A 15,321-nucleotide genomic window follows, 5' to 3' on the forward strand; every position below is an offset into this window, starting at 1 on the left:
GATGAAAGGTATTTTGTTGTTTGTTGCTGGCTTTAGACCCTGTATATTTGCAAAAAAGAATGTCATCAGACTGGTGGTATTGTTGGTACTGGGGGTGATTTTTTTTTCTGGCATTAGTATCTGTATCTGTTGGTTTGGAGTGGAGGCCATCGACTGTGGTTCCACTCCAGGAATGACTGGATTTGTTGTACGATTTCTGCCATTTCCTGCCAGTTTTTTTCCTTCCTGGCACTAAAAAACCTCTCCCTCTTGAGTGGCTGTGGCTACCTAGGTTTTCCCATGGCCTGGATATTTTGTATCTTTTTGTCCCCTTTAGATGGTGTGCCTGGCAATTTAAGTTATAGCACAGTCTTTCCTGTACTGAAGAGGTACACATTTCAGGGTGAAAAAGCTTACAGGAAGGGAGTTTGCATTTTCCTGTTGTCATATGGGCATGGCATTTTCTAGGGTGGTCATAGTTGCACGTCCCGTCTGTTTTTCCAGATTTCCCATGTGTATAACACAAACACTGTGTATAACATACACTGTGTACAACACAGTGTATAACACAAACACTGTATAACACAAACACTGTGTATAACACAAACACTGTGTATAACACAAACACTGTGTATAACTCAAACACTGTGTACAACACAAACACTGTGTACAACACAAACACTTGTTTATTTCCCAGAAATTTGGCATACAAAACATGGTCGTAAGTAGAGTGATCGTATGTCAAGCAGGTCGTAAGTCAGATGGTAGGTGTATACACTTAGAAAATCCTAGAGGGATTAGCACCAAACTTACACAAGAAAATCACTCCCTGTGAAAGCAAAAGACTCGGCAGGAGATGCAACATTCCCCCAATGAAAAGCAGAGGCGCCACGAGTACACTGAGAGACAACACAATAAGTGTCCTGGGCCAAAGACTGCTCAACTGCCTCCCAGCATATATAAGATAAGGGGGATTACCAATAGACCCCTGGCTCCTCAAGACCCCTGGCTGTCTTCAAGATCCTTGGTTGTCTTCAAGACTCCTGGCTGTCTTCAAGATCCTTGGTTGTCTTCAAGACTCCTGGCTGTCTTCAAGAAGGGACTGGACAGGCACCTAAAGTCAGTACTTGACCAGCCAGGCTGTGGTTCACATGTCAGTTTGCATGCAGCCAGCAATAACAGCCTGGTTGATCAGACCCTGATCCACCATGAGGCCTAGTCTCAGATGAGCCGTGGGGGTGTTGACCCCCAAAACCCTCTCCAGGTATACTCCAGGTATACCAACGAATTGGATCATGTTCAGATTAAAATTGTTAGTTTTCTGCAGTACAGGTGAGCTGTGCTTAACAGCACTTCACTTAACAGCATTTCACTAATACAACAGTTTTGAGTTATAGCCAGTCTATATTTATTCGGACTTGCTACAATTAATATATTCACCATCACTATCAGCTAAGAATGAAAATGTTTTAAGTAAATAAATAAAATAAATGTGTGTACTGTATATGCACTTTTTAGGCCTAGATCTAGTGCTCACTTAATATATGATAGTGTAAACATGTTATCAGGAATTTATATGTATTTGGAAGTGAAAAAAAGCTGTGTTTCACTTTACAGTAGTAGTCCAGAGCCTAACTTGCTGTAAAAGCAGGGCCCTCCTGTACAGCAGTACCCTGGAACCTAACCTGCTGTATAAGCAGGGCCCTCCTGTACAGCAGTACCCTGGAACCTAACCTGCTGTATAAGCAGGGCCCTCCTGTACAGCAGTAGCCTGGAACCTAACCTGCTGTATAAGCAGGGCCCTCCTGTACAGCAGTACCCTGGAACCTAACCTGCTGTATAAGCAGGGCCCTCCTGTACAGCAGTACCCTGGAACCTAACCTGCTGTATAAGCAGGGCCCTCCTGTACAGCAGTACCCTGGAACCTAACCTGCTGTATAAGCAGGGCCCTCCTGTACAGCAGTACCCTGGAACCTAACCTGCTGTATAAGCAGGGCCCTCCTGTACAGCAGTAGCCTGGAACCTAACCTGCTGTATAAGCAGGGCCCTCCTGTACAGCAGTACCCTGGAACCTAACCTGCTGTATAAGCAGGGCCCTCCTGTACAGCAGTACCCTGGAACCTAACCTGCTGTATAAGCAGGGCCCTCCTGTACAGCAGTACCCTGGAACCTAACCTGCTGTATAAGCAGGGCCCTCCTGTACAGCAGTACCCTGGAACCTAACCTGATGTATAAGCAGGGCCCTCCTGTACAGCAGTACCCTGGAACCTAACCTGCTGTATAAGCAGGGTTATCCTGTACAGCAGTACCCTGGAACATAACCTGCTGTATAAGTAGGGTTATCCTGTACAGCAGTACCCTGGAACCTAACCTGCTGTATAAGCAGGGCCCTCCTGTACAGCAGTACCCTGGAACCTAACCTGCTGTATAAGCAGGGTTATCCTGTACAGCAGTACCCTGGAACCTAACCTGCTGTATAAGCAGGGTTATCCTGTACAGCAGTACCCTGGAACCTAACCTGCTGTATAAGCAGGGTTATCCTGTACAGCAGTACCCTGGAACCTAACCTGCTGTATAAGCAGGGCCCTCCTGTACAGCAGTACCCTGGAACCTAACCTGCTGTATAAGCAGGGCCCTCCTGTACAGCAGTACCCTGGAACCTAACCTGCTGTATAAGCAGGGCCCTCCTGTACAGCAGTACCCTGGAACCTAACCTGCTGTATAAGCAGGGTTATCCTGTACAGCAGTACCCTGGAACATAACCTGCTGTATAAGTAGGGTTATCCTGTACAGCAGTACCCTGGAACCTAACCTGCTGTATAAGCAGGGCCCTCCTGTACAGCAGTACCCTGGAACCTAACCTGCTGTATAAGCAGGGCCCTCCTGTACAGCAGTACCCTGGAACCTAACCTGCTGTATAAGCAGGGTTATCCTGTACAGCAGTACCCTGGAACCTAACCTGCTGTATAAGCAGGGTTATCCTGTATGCAGTAATGTAGATGACTAAGATACATATGCAACGGTTGTAAAAGAATATATTATCATTCTTAAGAAAATAAGAAAGAAGGAACACTGCAACAGGCCTACTGGCCCATGCAGGGCAGGTCCATGTCAACCCCTGGCTTAGACCAATGGCTCACGCAGTCAGGTCACCTCCATTTAAGGAAGGAGCACGGCTTCTGACCCAGTAGCACCAGCTAGTCAGGTCCAACTCACACTCACACCCACTCGTGTATTTCTTACTTTCAACACACCGGCCGCATCCCACCAAGGCGGGGTGGCCCAAAAGGAAAAACGAAAGTTTCTCCTTTTACAATTAGTAATTTATACAGGAGAAGGGGTTACTAGCCCCTTGCTTATGGCATTTTAGTCGCCTTTTACAACACGCATGGCTTACGGAGGAAGAATTCTGTTCCACTTCCCCATGGAGGTAAGAGGAGATAAACAAGAACTAGTAAGAAAATAGAAGAAAACCCAGAGAGGTGTGTGTATATATATATGCTTGTACATGTATGTGTAGTGTGACCTAAGTGTAAGTAGAAGTAGCAAAACGTACCTGAAATCTTGCATATTTATGAGACAGACAAAAGACACCAGCAATTCTACCATCATGTAAAATAATTACAGGCTTTCGTTTCACACTCACTTGGCACAACGGTAGTACCTCCCTGGGCGGTTGCTGTCTACCAACCTACTACCTAGACTCATGTATTTATCTAACTTATTTTTAAAACTACACAACGTCTTAGCTTCTATGACGGTACTCAGGAGTTTGTTCCACTCATCCACAACTCTTTTACCAAACCAGTGCTTTCCTACATCCTTCCTGAATCTGAATTTTTCCAGCTTAAAACCATTGCCGTGAGTCCTGTCAAGGCTAGATATTTTTAGCATGCTATTTACATCCCCTTTATTTATTCCTGTTTTCCATTTATACACCTCAATCATATCCCCCTAATTCTATGCCCTTCTGAAGAGTGCAGATTCAGGGCCTCAGTCTGACCTCATAGGGAAGATTTCTGATACATGGGATCAACTTTGTCATCCTCCTCTGTACGTTTTCCAGTGCATTTATATTCATTCTGTAATACAGTGACCAGAACTGTGCAGCATAATCTAAATGAGGCTTAATGATGGGGTATATAGAGTTGAAGAACAGCCTGAGGATTTCTATTATTTATGCTTCTTGATATGAAGCCAAGGATTCTGTTAGCTTTATTGTGAATGCTTATGTACTGTTGTCTTGGTTTCAGGTTACTGCTAACCAGAACTTGTAAATCCTTTTTGCAATCAGTAATATTAAAATCTACATTATTTAGTTCATATGTGGCATGGTTATTATCCTTTCTAACATTTAGAACTTTGCATTTGTCTATATTAAACTGCATCTGCGACCATTGCATCAGTCTATTCAAATCATCCTGGAATGCTCTAGCGTCCTCATTAGAATGAATTGGACGGCCTATTTTGGTGTCATCAGCAAATTTGCTTATGTCGCTATTTATTCCCTCATCTATGTCGTTTATGTAAATTGTGAACAACAAGGGGCCCAACACTGACCCCTGAGGAACACCTCATTATCTGTAATCATGAGCCAAACTGTAATCTTTGGGAAGTAACCCCATATAAGAACTTGTTGCCTAAAGTCTTTATGGAGGGAGATTCCCCTTCCAAGCAATAAATCCTGCCTCTCTTCTCCCGTTACCTACCAGATGTCACCAAGTCTCTTCAATAAAGGTAAATAAATGTTATTTTAAGTGTTTATTTAAATTTTAATTTCTCTCTATAATATACATATATGTATTTATGTGTGTTGTGTGTATGTAAAACTATAGTTATTATTTAAAAAATTTATTTTTTTGTGAATATTTTAGTGGGTCTGGAATGGATTAATTTTATTTACATTATTCCTTATGGGAAATATTCCTTCGCCTTTTGGCCGTTTTGCATTTAGGCCTAGCTCCTGGAACGGATTTCAGCCGAAACCCGAGGTTTCACTTTATAAGAATCAGTTAATTATTGCCTTTTTTAGTCTTAAGATAGGCCTGAGTTTGCCCAACATACTCTGCATATTAAGGGGCTTTCTACATGTACACCTTAATGTTACCCATCTCTGTAGCAGCATTGTACACTCTCTCCTCACTTAGTGACGTACTCACTTACCAACCATTTGGACTTAGGATCAGCTAACATTGTACAGTCTCTCTTCACTTAGTGACGTACTTGCTTACTAACCACTCGGACTTAGATAGACCAGCTCTCTAACCAGTATGCATACCTAAATAATATATATTAGAGCTGTTTTCCTCTATTCTGTTTATCACAGTATACAGTACACTGCTGTATAAACATTTAAAAATACAGTATACTAAAAATGTTATAAATGGTGTAAAGGTAACACTTAAAAATATCAAAGATGGTTGACACAAACCCACTACCAGTACACTATGCTCCTCACTTAATGACCAGTTCACTTACCGACCTTCATTCATGATGCAAACTTGGATCATTAACCCTTTCAGGGTTTCGGACGTACTAGTACAGCTTACGCCCCAGGGTTTTTGACGTACTAGTATGCCTAAATTCTAGCGCCCTCAAATCTAGTGAGGGAAAGCGGGTAGGCCTACATATGAAAGAATGGGTCTATGTAGTCAGTGTGTGCAGTCTAAAAAAAATCCTGCAGTACACAGTACGTAATGAGAAAAAAAAAACTTTGACCGTGTTGTTGGATTAAAACAGCGAATTTGCACTGTATTTTCGTATGGTATTTATTGTTGTATTCTAGTTTTCTTGGTCTCATTTTATAGAATGGAAGACATATTACAGAAATTGAGATGATTTTGACTGGTTTTACAGTGAAAAGTACCTTGAAATTGAGCTCAAATTAGCAGAAATGTTCAATTTTTACCAAAGTTCAAAAGTAAATAAATCATGCTAAGCGTCCAATACACGTCAACTGGTGAGTCTAATATTCTTTCACAAGTGCGCTGATATTATTTATACCATTTCTACACTAATGCAGTAGTCTGTATAACAGTAAATTTTCTATTTTTTTGTGAGAATAAAAATTGAAAGTGGAAAGTAAAAGAAATGTAAGAGGGGCATGGGGATGTGACTGATGAACAGAAAATTTTTTATTTTAGTGCCAGGAATGTCTTTCTTGTTTATTCTGGACCCTATTTGGAAATTGGCATCTTTTGAAATTTGTGTGAAATTGGCAAAATTGCTAAATTCTGACCACTATATTGGATAGTTGAAATTGGTAAATGGGTGGTTTCTTGTACTCATTCGATAGAAAAAATGGAGTTCTAGCGAAATAGTTATGATTTTTGAAATTGGCTGAAAACAGGGCTCAAAGTGGGCAAAATCGCCAATGCGTAAACATCGTCGAGACCGCTAACTTCGCGAGAGCATAATTCCGTACGTTTTCCATCAAATTTCATACTTTTGGTGTCATTATGATCGGGAAAAGATTCTCTGTCTTTTCATAAGAAAAAATAATTTTTTTTTTAAATTTGGCAACCCTGAGAACAAGGCTCGGAGAGGGCCCGGGCACCCTCGAAGGGTTAAGTAAGAAGAGGTTATATTATGCTGAAATAAAGAAATTTTAATTTTCTTTACTGCAACACAACCAGGACAAACGTACAGTGTGCAGACAGGAGTGTACAATATTACTATTGTATACCACACTGTATTGTATACTGCTATGTATTGTATACTGCTATGTATTGTATACTGCTATGTATTGTATACTTCTATGTATTGTATACTGCTATGTATTGTATACTACTATGTATTGTATACTGCTATGTATTGTATACTGCTATGTATTGTATATTGCTATGTATTGTATACTGCTATGTATTGTATACTGCTATGTATTGTATACTGCTATGTATTGTATACTGCTATGTATTGTATACTGCTATGTATTGTATACTGCTATGTATTGTATACTGCTATGTATTGTATACTACTATGTATTGTATACTGCTATGTATTGTATATTGCTATGTATTGTATACTGCTATGTATTGTATACTGCTATGTATTGTATACTACTATGTCTTGTATACTGCTATGTATTGTATACTGCTATGTATTGTATACTGCTATGTATTGTATACTGCTATGTATTGTATACTGCTATGTATTGTATATTGCTATGTATTGTATACTGCTATGTATTGTATACTGCTATGTATTGTATATTGCAATGTATTGTATACTGCTATGTATTGTATACTGCTATGTATTGTATACTACTATGTATTGTATACTGCTATGTATTGTATACTGCTATGTATTGTATACTGCTATGTATTGTATATTGCTATGTATTGTATACTGCTATGTATTGTATACTGCTATGTATTGTATACCGCTATGTATTGTATACTGCTATGTATTGTATACTGCTATGTATTGTATACTACTATGTATTGTATACTACTATGTATTGTATACTGCTATGTATTGTATACTGCTATGTATTGTATACTGCTATGTATTGTATACTGCTATGTATTGTATACTGCTATGTATTGTATACTGCTATGTATTGTATACTGCTATGTATTGTATACTGCTATGTATTGTATACCGCTATGTATTGTATACTGCTATGTATTGTATACTGCTATGTATTGTATACTGCTATGTATTGTATACTGCTATGTATTGTATACCGCTATGTATTGTATACCGCTATGTATTGTATGCCATTATGTATTGTATACTGCTATGTATTGTATACTGCTATGTATTGTATACTGCTATGTATTGTATACTGCTATGTATTGTATACTGCTATGTATTGTATACTGCTATGTATTGTATACTGCTATGTATTGTATACTGCTATGCATTGTATACTGCTATGTATTGTATATCGTTATGTATTGTATACCGCTATGTATTGTATGCCATTATGTATTGTATACCGCTGTGTATTGTATACTGCTATGTATTGTATACTGCTATGTATTGTATACCACTATGTATTGTATACTGGTATGTATTGTATACTGCTATGTATTGTATACTGCTATGTATTGTATACCACTATGTATTGTATACTGGTATGTATTGTATACTGCTATGTATTGTATACTGCTATGTGTTGTATACTATGTATTGTATACTGCTATGTATTGTATACTGCTATGTATTGTATACTGCTATGTATTGTATACTGCTATGTATTGTACACTGCTGTGTATTGTATACTGCTATGTATTGTATACTGCTATGTATTGTATACCACTATGTATTGTATACTGCTATGTATTGTATACTGCTATGTATTGTATACCGCTATGTATTGTATACCGCTATGTAATGTATACCGCTATGTATTGTATACTGCTATGTATTATACTGGTATGTATTGTATACTATGTATTTTATACTGTTATGTATTGTATACTGCTATGTATTGTATACTGCTATGTATTGTATACTGCTATGTATTTTATACTGTTATGTATTTTATACTGTTATGTATTGTATACTGCTATGTATTGTATACTGCTATGTATTGTATACTGCTATGTATTGTATACAGGTATGTATTGTATACTGCTATGTATTATACTGGTATGTATTGTATACTTCTATGTATTTTATACTGATATGTATTGTATACTGCTATGTATTATACTGGTATGTATTGTAAACTGCTATGTATTGTATACTGATATGTATTGTATACTGCTATGTATTGCATACAGGTATGTATTGTATACTGCTATGTATTGTATACTGCTATGTATTATACTGGTATGTATTGTATACTGCTATGTATTGTATACTGATATGTATTGTATACTGCTATGTATTGCATACAGGTATGTATTGTATACTGCTATGTATTTTATACTGTTATGTATTGTATACTGTTATGTATTGTATACTGCTATGTATTGTATACTGCTATGTATTGTATACTGCTATGTATTGTATACTGCTATGTATTGTATACTGCTATGTATTGTATACTGCTATGTATTGTATACTGTTATGTATTGTATACTGCTATGTATTGTATACTGCTATGTATTGTATACTGCTATGTATTGTATACTGCTATGTATTGTATACTGCTATGTATTGTATACTGCTATGTATTGTATACCACTATGTATTGTATACTGCTATGTATTGTATACCACTATGTATTGTATACCACTATGTATTGTATACCGCTATGTATTGTATACTGGTATGTATTGTATATTGTTATGCATTGTATACTGCTATGTATTGTATACTGCTATGTATTGTATGCCACTATGTATTGTATACCACTATGTATTGTATACTGCTATGTATTGTATACTGCTATGTATTGTATATTGTTATGCATTGTATACTGCTATGTATTGTATACTGCTATGTATTGTATGCCACTATGTATTGTATACCACTATGTATTGTATACTGCTATGTATTGTATACTGCTATGTATTGTATACAGCTATGTATTGTATACTGCTATGTATTGTATACCACAATGTATTTATACCACTATGTATTGTATACTGCAGTGTTTTGTATACCACTATGTATTGTATACCATTAAGTACAGTGGACCCCCGCATAACGATTACCTCCGAATACGACCAATTATGTAAGTGTATTTATGTAAGTGCGTTTGTACTTGTATGTTTGGGGGTCTGAAATGGACTAATCTACTTCACAATATTCCTTATGGGAACAAATTCGGTCAGTACTGGTACCTGAAGATACTTCTGGAGTGAAAAAATATCGTTAACCGGGGGTCCACTGTATTGTATACCATTATGTATTGTATACCACTATGTATTGTATACCACTATGTATTGTATACCGCTATGTACATGTATTGTATACCGCTATGTACATGTATTGTATACTATGTATTGTATACCACTATGTATTGTATACCGCTATGTACATGTATTGTATACCGCTATGTACATGTATTGTATACTATGTATTGTATACCACTATGTATTGTATACTACTATGTATTGTATACTGCTATGTATTGTATACTGTTATGTATTGTATACTGCTATGTATTGTGTACTGCTGTGTATTGTATATGGCTATGTATTGTATACCACTATGTATTGTATACTGCTATGTATTGTATACCATTAAGTATTGTATACCGTTATGTATTGTATACCACTATGTATTGTATACCGCTATGTACATGTATTGTATACTATGTATTGTATACCACTATGTATTGTATACCACTATGTATTGTATACCGCTGTGTATTGTATACCGCTATGTATTGTATACCGCTATGTATTGTATACCGCTATGTATTGTATACCGCTATGTATTGTATACTGGTATGTATTGTATACCACTATGTATTGTATACTGCTATATACATGTATACTGCTATGTATTGTATACCACTATGTATTGTATACTGTTATGTACTGTATACTGTTATGTACTGTATACTGTTATGTACTGTATACTACTATGTATTGTATACTGCTATGTATTGTATACTGCTATGTATTGTATACCGTTATGTACATGTATACTGCTATGTACTGTATACTACTATGTATTGTATATTGCTATGTACATGTATACTACTATGTATTGTATACCGCTATTTACCTGTATACTGCTATGTACTGTATACTACTATGTACTGTATACTGCTATGTATTGTATACTGCTATGTATTGTATACCACTGTGTATTGTATACTGTTATGTATTATATACTGTTATGTATTATATACTGTGTATTGTACAGGGTGTCCACAAAAACACTCCTGATTTCAAACTGGTATTAGATGTAACTTTATTGTAATAATCTTTCACAGTTAGTAGCTTCAGATGCAGGATATCATTCAGTTTCATTTGGTATAGGGCAGCACTAAAGGCACTCAATGTGCGCCCCTCTGGTTGCTCGGTAAACATCGATGGGATAGGCCAGTTCAGTCCAGATACTCTGCAGCATATCTGGTGTTATCATGTGAACTGCTTCAGTGATCGAAATTTTCAGCTCCTCCAGGGTTGCAGGTAGTGGTGGTACATAAACTGTGCTCTTCACGTAACCCCAAAGAAAGAAGTCACAAACAGTTAGGTCCAGTGACCTCGCAGGCCACTTGCAGAACACATGATCATCTCATCCAGCACGATAAATCCATCTGTTTGGCAAGTGCTCATTGAGAAATCTCCTGACGGTGAGGTGCCAGTGTGGTGGAGCACCATCTTGCTGGAAAAGGTAGTCATCACCCTCAGCTGCTACTTCTGGAAACATCCAGTTGGTCAGCATCTCCAGGTAACTTTGACCAGTAACAGTTCCTCCCTCACAGAAAGGGCCATACACTGTCATCTCTGATACGGCACAAAACACAAACTTTTGGTTAGTCTCAATCAATTTCCTGGGTAGCGTGTGGAATTTCAAGCCCCTATATCTGCACGTTATGCCTATTGACTTTGCCGTTCAAGTGAAATGTTGCCTCATCACTGAAAATTATTTTTTGACAGCAGGTTATCATTATCTTCCATTAATTGCTGGATATTCTCATAAAATTCAAATTGCATTCCATTATCTTGCGGGTGAGTTTTTGGACTACATTGCAGCCTGTAAGGGTGAAGCTTTAGGTGTTTGTGCAGGATTTTGCAAACTGTAATTTTGGGGAGGTGTAACTCTCGGCTAGCTCTTCGTATTGACTTTTTGGGCCTGTGCACGAATGTTCTTCTAACTTGACCAATAACTTCCTCTGAGACTGATGGTCGGCCAGATTATCCCTTTCTCTGATCACAGATACATCCTTTCTGACTAAAATCATTGTACCGTTTCTGAATGGACTTGGGCGTAGGTGGAATCATATGATACTTTAGTCTGGAAGCACGTTGCATGGCCACAACACTGTTTCATCTTGCAAATTCCAGTACACACCAACTGCGTTGCTGTGGGGTGGCGGCCATTTTTAGATTTCCTTTGCACCCCTGTGGTTTTCAGGTCAAAGATGTCTAATCACCTGAAAAAAATAAAATAACTATTGTTAGAGAATTGGTTCACAACATGTTTATCAATATATTTGAATTAGTTTAGATATCAAAACGTGAAATAAGGGAGTGTTTCTGTGGGCACCCTGTATACTGTTATGTATTGTATACCACTATGGATTGTATACTGTTTTTTGTTTTTGTTTTTTTTATCACAGTGGCCGATTCCCACCAAGACAGGGTGGCCCGAAAAAGAAAAACTTTCACCATCATTCACTCCATCACCGTCTTGCCAGAAGGGTGCTTTACACTACAGTTTTTAAACTGCAACATTAACACCCCTCCTTCAGAGTGCAGGCACTGTACTTCCCATCTCCAGGACTCAAGTCCGGCCTGCCGGTTTCCCTGAATCCCTTCATAAATGTTACTTTGCTCACACTCCAACAGCACGTCAAATATTAAAAAACATTTGTCTCCATTCACTCCTATCAAACACGCTCACGCATGCCTGCTGGAAGTCCAAGCCCCTCGCACACAAAACCTCCTTTAGCCCCTCCCTCCAACCTTTCCTAGGCCGACCCCTACCCCGCCTTCCTTCCACTACAGACTGATACACTCTTGAAGTCACTGTTTCACTCCATTCTCTCTACATGTCCGAACCACCTCAACAACCCTTCTTCAGCCCTCTGGACAACAGTTTTGGTAATCCCGCACCTCCTCCTAACTTCCAAACTACGAATTCTCTGCATTATATTCACACCACACATTGCCCTCAGACATGACATCTCCACTGCCTTCAGCCTTCTCCTCGCTGCAACATTCATCACCCATGCTTCACACCCATATAAGAGCATTGGTAAAACTATACTCTCATACATTCCCCTCTTTGCCTCCAAGGACAAAGTTCTTTGTCTCCACAGACTCCTAAGTGCACCGCTCACCCTTTTCCCCTCATCAATTCTATGATTCACCTCATCTTTCATAGACCCATCCGCTGACACGTCCACTCCCAAATATCTGAATACATTCACCTCCTCCATACTCTCTCCCTCCAATCTGATATCCAATCTTTCATCACCTAATATTTTTGTTATCCTCATAACCTTACTCTTTCCTGTATTCACTTTTAATTTTCTTCTTTTGCACACCCTACCAAATTCATCCACCAATCTCTGCAACTTCTCTTCAGAATCTCCCAAGAGCACAGTGTCATCAGCAAAGAGCAACTGTGACAACTCCCACTTTATGTGTGATTCTTTAGCTTTTAACTCCACACCTCTTGCCAAGACCCTCGCATTTACTTCTCTTACAACCCCATCTATAAATATATTAAACAACCATGGTGACATCACACATCCTTGTCTAAGGCCTACTTTTACTGGGAAATAATTTCTCTCTTTCCTACATACTCTAACTTGAGCCTCACTATCCTCATAAAAACTCTTCACTGCTTTCAGTAACCTACCTCCTACACCATACACCTGCAACATCTGCCACATTGCCCCCCTATCCACCCTGTCATACGCCTTTTCCAAATCCATAAATGCCACAAAGACCTCTTTAGCCTTATCTAAATACTGTTCACTGGCCGATTCCTCCCAAGGCAGGGTGGCCTGAAAAAGAAAAACTTTCACCATCATTCACTCCATCACCGTCTTGCCAGAAGGGTGCTTTACACTACAGTTTTTAAACTGCAACGTTAACACTCCTCCTTCAGAGTGCAGGCACTGTACTTCCCATCTCCAGGACTCAAGTCCGGCCTGCCGGTTTCCCTGAACCCCTTCATAAGTGTGAGCAAAGTAACATTTATGAAGGGGTTCAGGGAAACCGGCAGGCCGGACTTGAGTCTTGGAGATGGGAAGTACAGTGCCTGCACTCTGAAGGAGGGGTGTTAATGTTGCAGTTTAAAAACTGTAGTGTAAAGCACCCTTCTGGCAAGACGGTGATGGAGTGAATGATGGTGAAAGTTTTTCTTTTTTGGGCCACCCTGCCTTGGTGGGAATCGGCCAGTGTGATAATAAAAAAATAAAAAATGATATGTTTCACTGTAAACACCTGGTCCACACACCCCATACCTTTCCTAAAGCCTCCTTGTTCATCTGCTATCCTATTCTCCGTCTTACTTTTAATTCTTTCAATAATAACTCTACCATACACTTTACCAGGTATACTCATCAGACTTATCCCCCTATAATTTTTGCACTCTCTTTTGTCCCCTTTGCCTTTATACAAAGGAACTATGCATGCTCTCTGCCAATCCCTAGGTACCTTACCCTCTTCCATACATTTATTAAATATTTGCACCAACCACTCCAAAACTATATCCCCACCTGCTTTTAACATTTCTATCTTTATCCCATCAATCCCAGCTGCCTTACCCCCTTTCATTTTACCTACTGCCTCATGAACTTCCCCCACACTCACAACTGGCTCTTCCTCACTCCTACAAGATGTTATTCCTCCTTGCCCTATACACGAAATCACAGCTTCCCTATCTTCATCGACATTTAACAATTCCTCAAAATATTCCCTCCATCTTCCCAATACCTCTAACTCTCCATTTAATAACTCTCCTCTCCTATTTTTAACTGACAAATCCATTTGTTCTCTAGGCTTTCTTAACTTGTTAATCTCACTCCAAAACTTTTTCTTATTTTCAACAAAATTTGTTGATAACATCTCACCCACTCTCTCATTTGCTCTCTTTTTACATTGCTTCACCACTCTCTTAACCTCTCTCTTTTTCTCCATATACTCTTCCCTCCTTGCATCACTTCTACTTTGTAAAAACTTCTCATATGCTAACTTTTTCTCCCTTACTACTCTCTTTACATCATCATTCCACCAATCGCTCCTCTTCCCTCCCACACCCACTTTCCTGTAACCACAAACTTCTGCTGAACACTCTAACACTACATTTTTAACCCTACCCCATACCTCTTCGACCCCATTGCCTATGCTCTCATTAGCCCATCTATCCTCCAATAGCTGTTTATATCTTACCCTAACTGCCTCCTCTTTTAGTTTATAAACCTTCACCTCTCTCTTCCCTGATGCTTCTATTCTCCTTGTATCCCATCTACCTTTTACTCTCAGTGTAGCTACAACTAGAAAGTGATCTGATATATCTGTGGCCCCTCTATAAACATGTACATCCTGAAGTCTACTCAACAGTCTTTTATCTACCAATACATAATCGAACAAACTTCTGTCATTTCGCCCTACATCATATCTTGTATACTTATTTATTCTCTTTTTCTTAAAATATGTATTACCTATAACTAAACCCCTTTCTATACAAAGTTCAATCAAAGGGCTCCCATTATCATTTACACCTGGCACCCCAAACTTACCTACCACACCC

The 15,321-nt window shown here is 38.7% G+C and overlaps 1 protein-coding gene across 2 annotated transcripts in view; it reads left to right on the forward strand.

Moving 5' to 3' along the window:
• Positions 1 to 15,321, forward strand: part of LOC128694197 (eEF1A lysine and N-terminal methyltransferase) — a 61,516-nt gene that overhangs the window by 19,823 nt on the left and 26,372 nt on the right. The window lies entirely within an intron of this gene.

This window comes from Cherax quadricarinatus, chromosome 43, assembly GCF_038502225.1.
Source record: "Cherax quadricarinatus isolate ZL_2023a chromosome 43, ASM3850222v1, whole genome shotgun sequence".
Classification (NCBI taxonomy): domain Eukaryota; kingdom Metazoa; phylum Arthropoda; class Malacostraca; order Decapoda; family Parastacidae; genus Cherax; species Cherax quadricarinatus.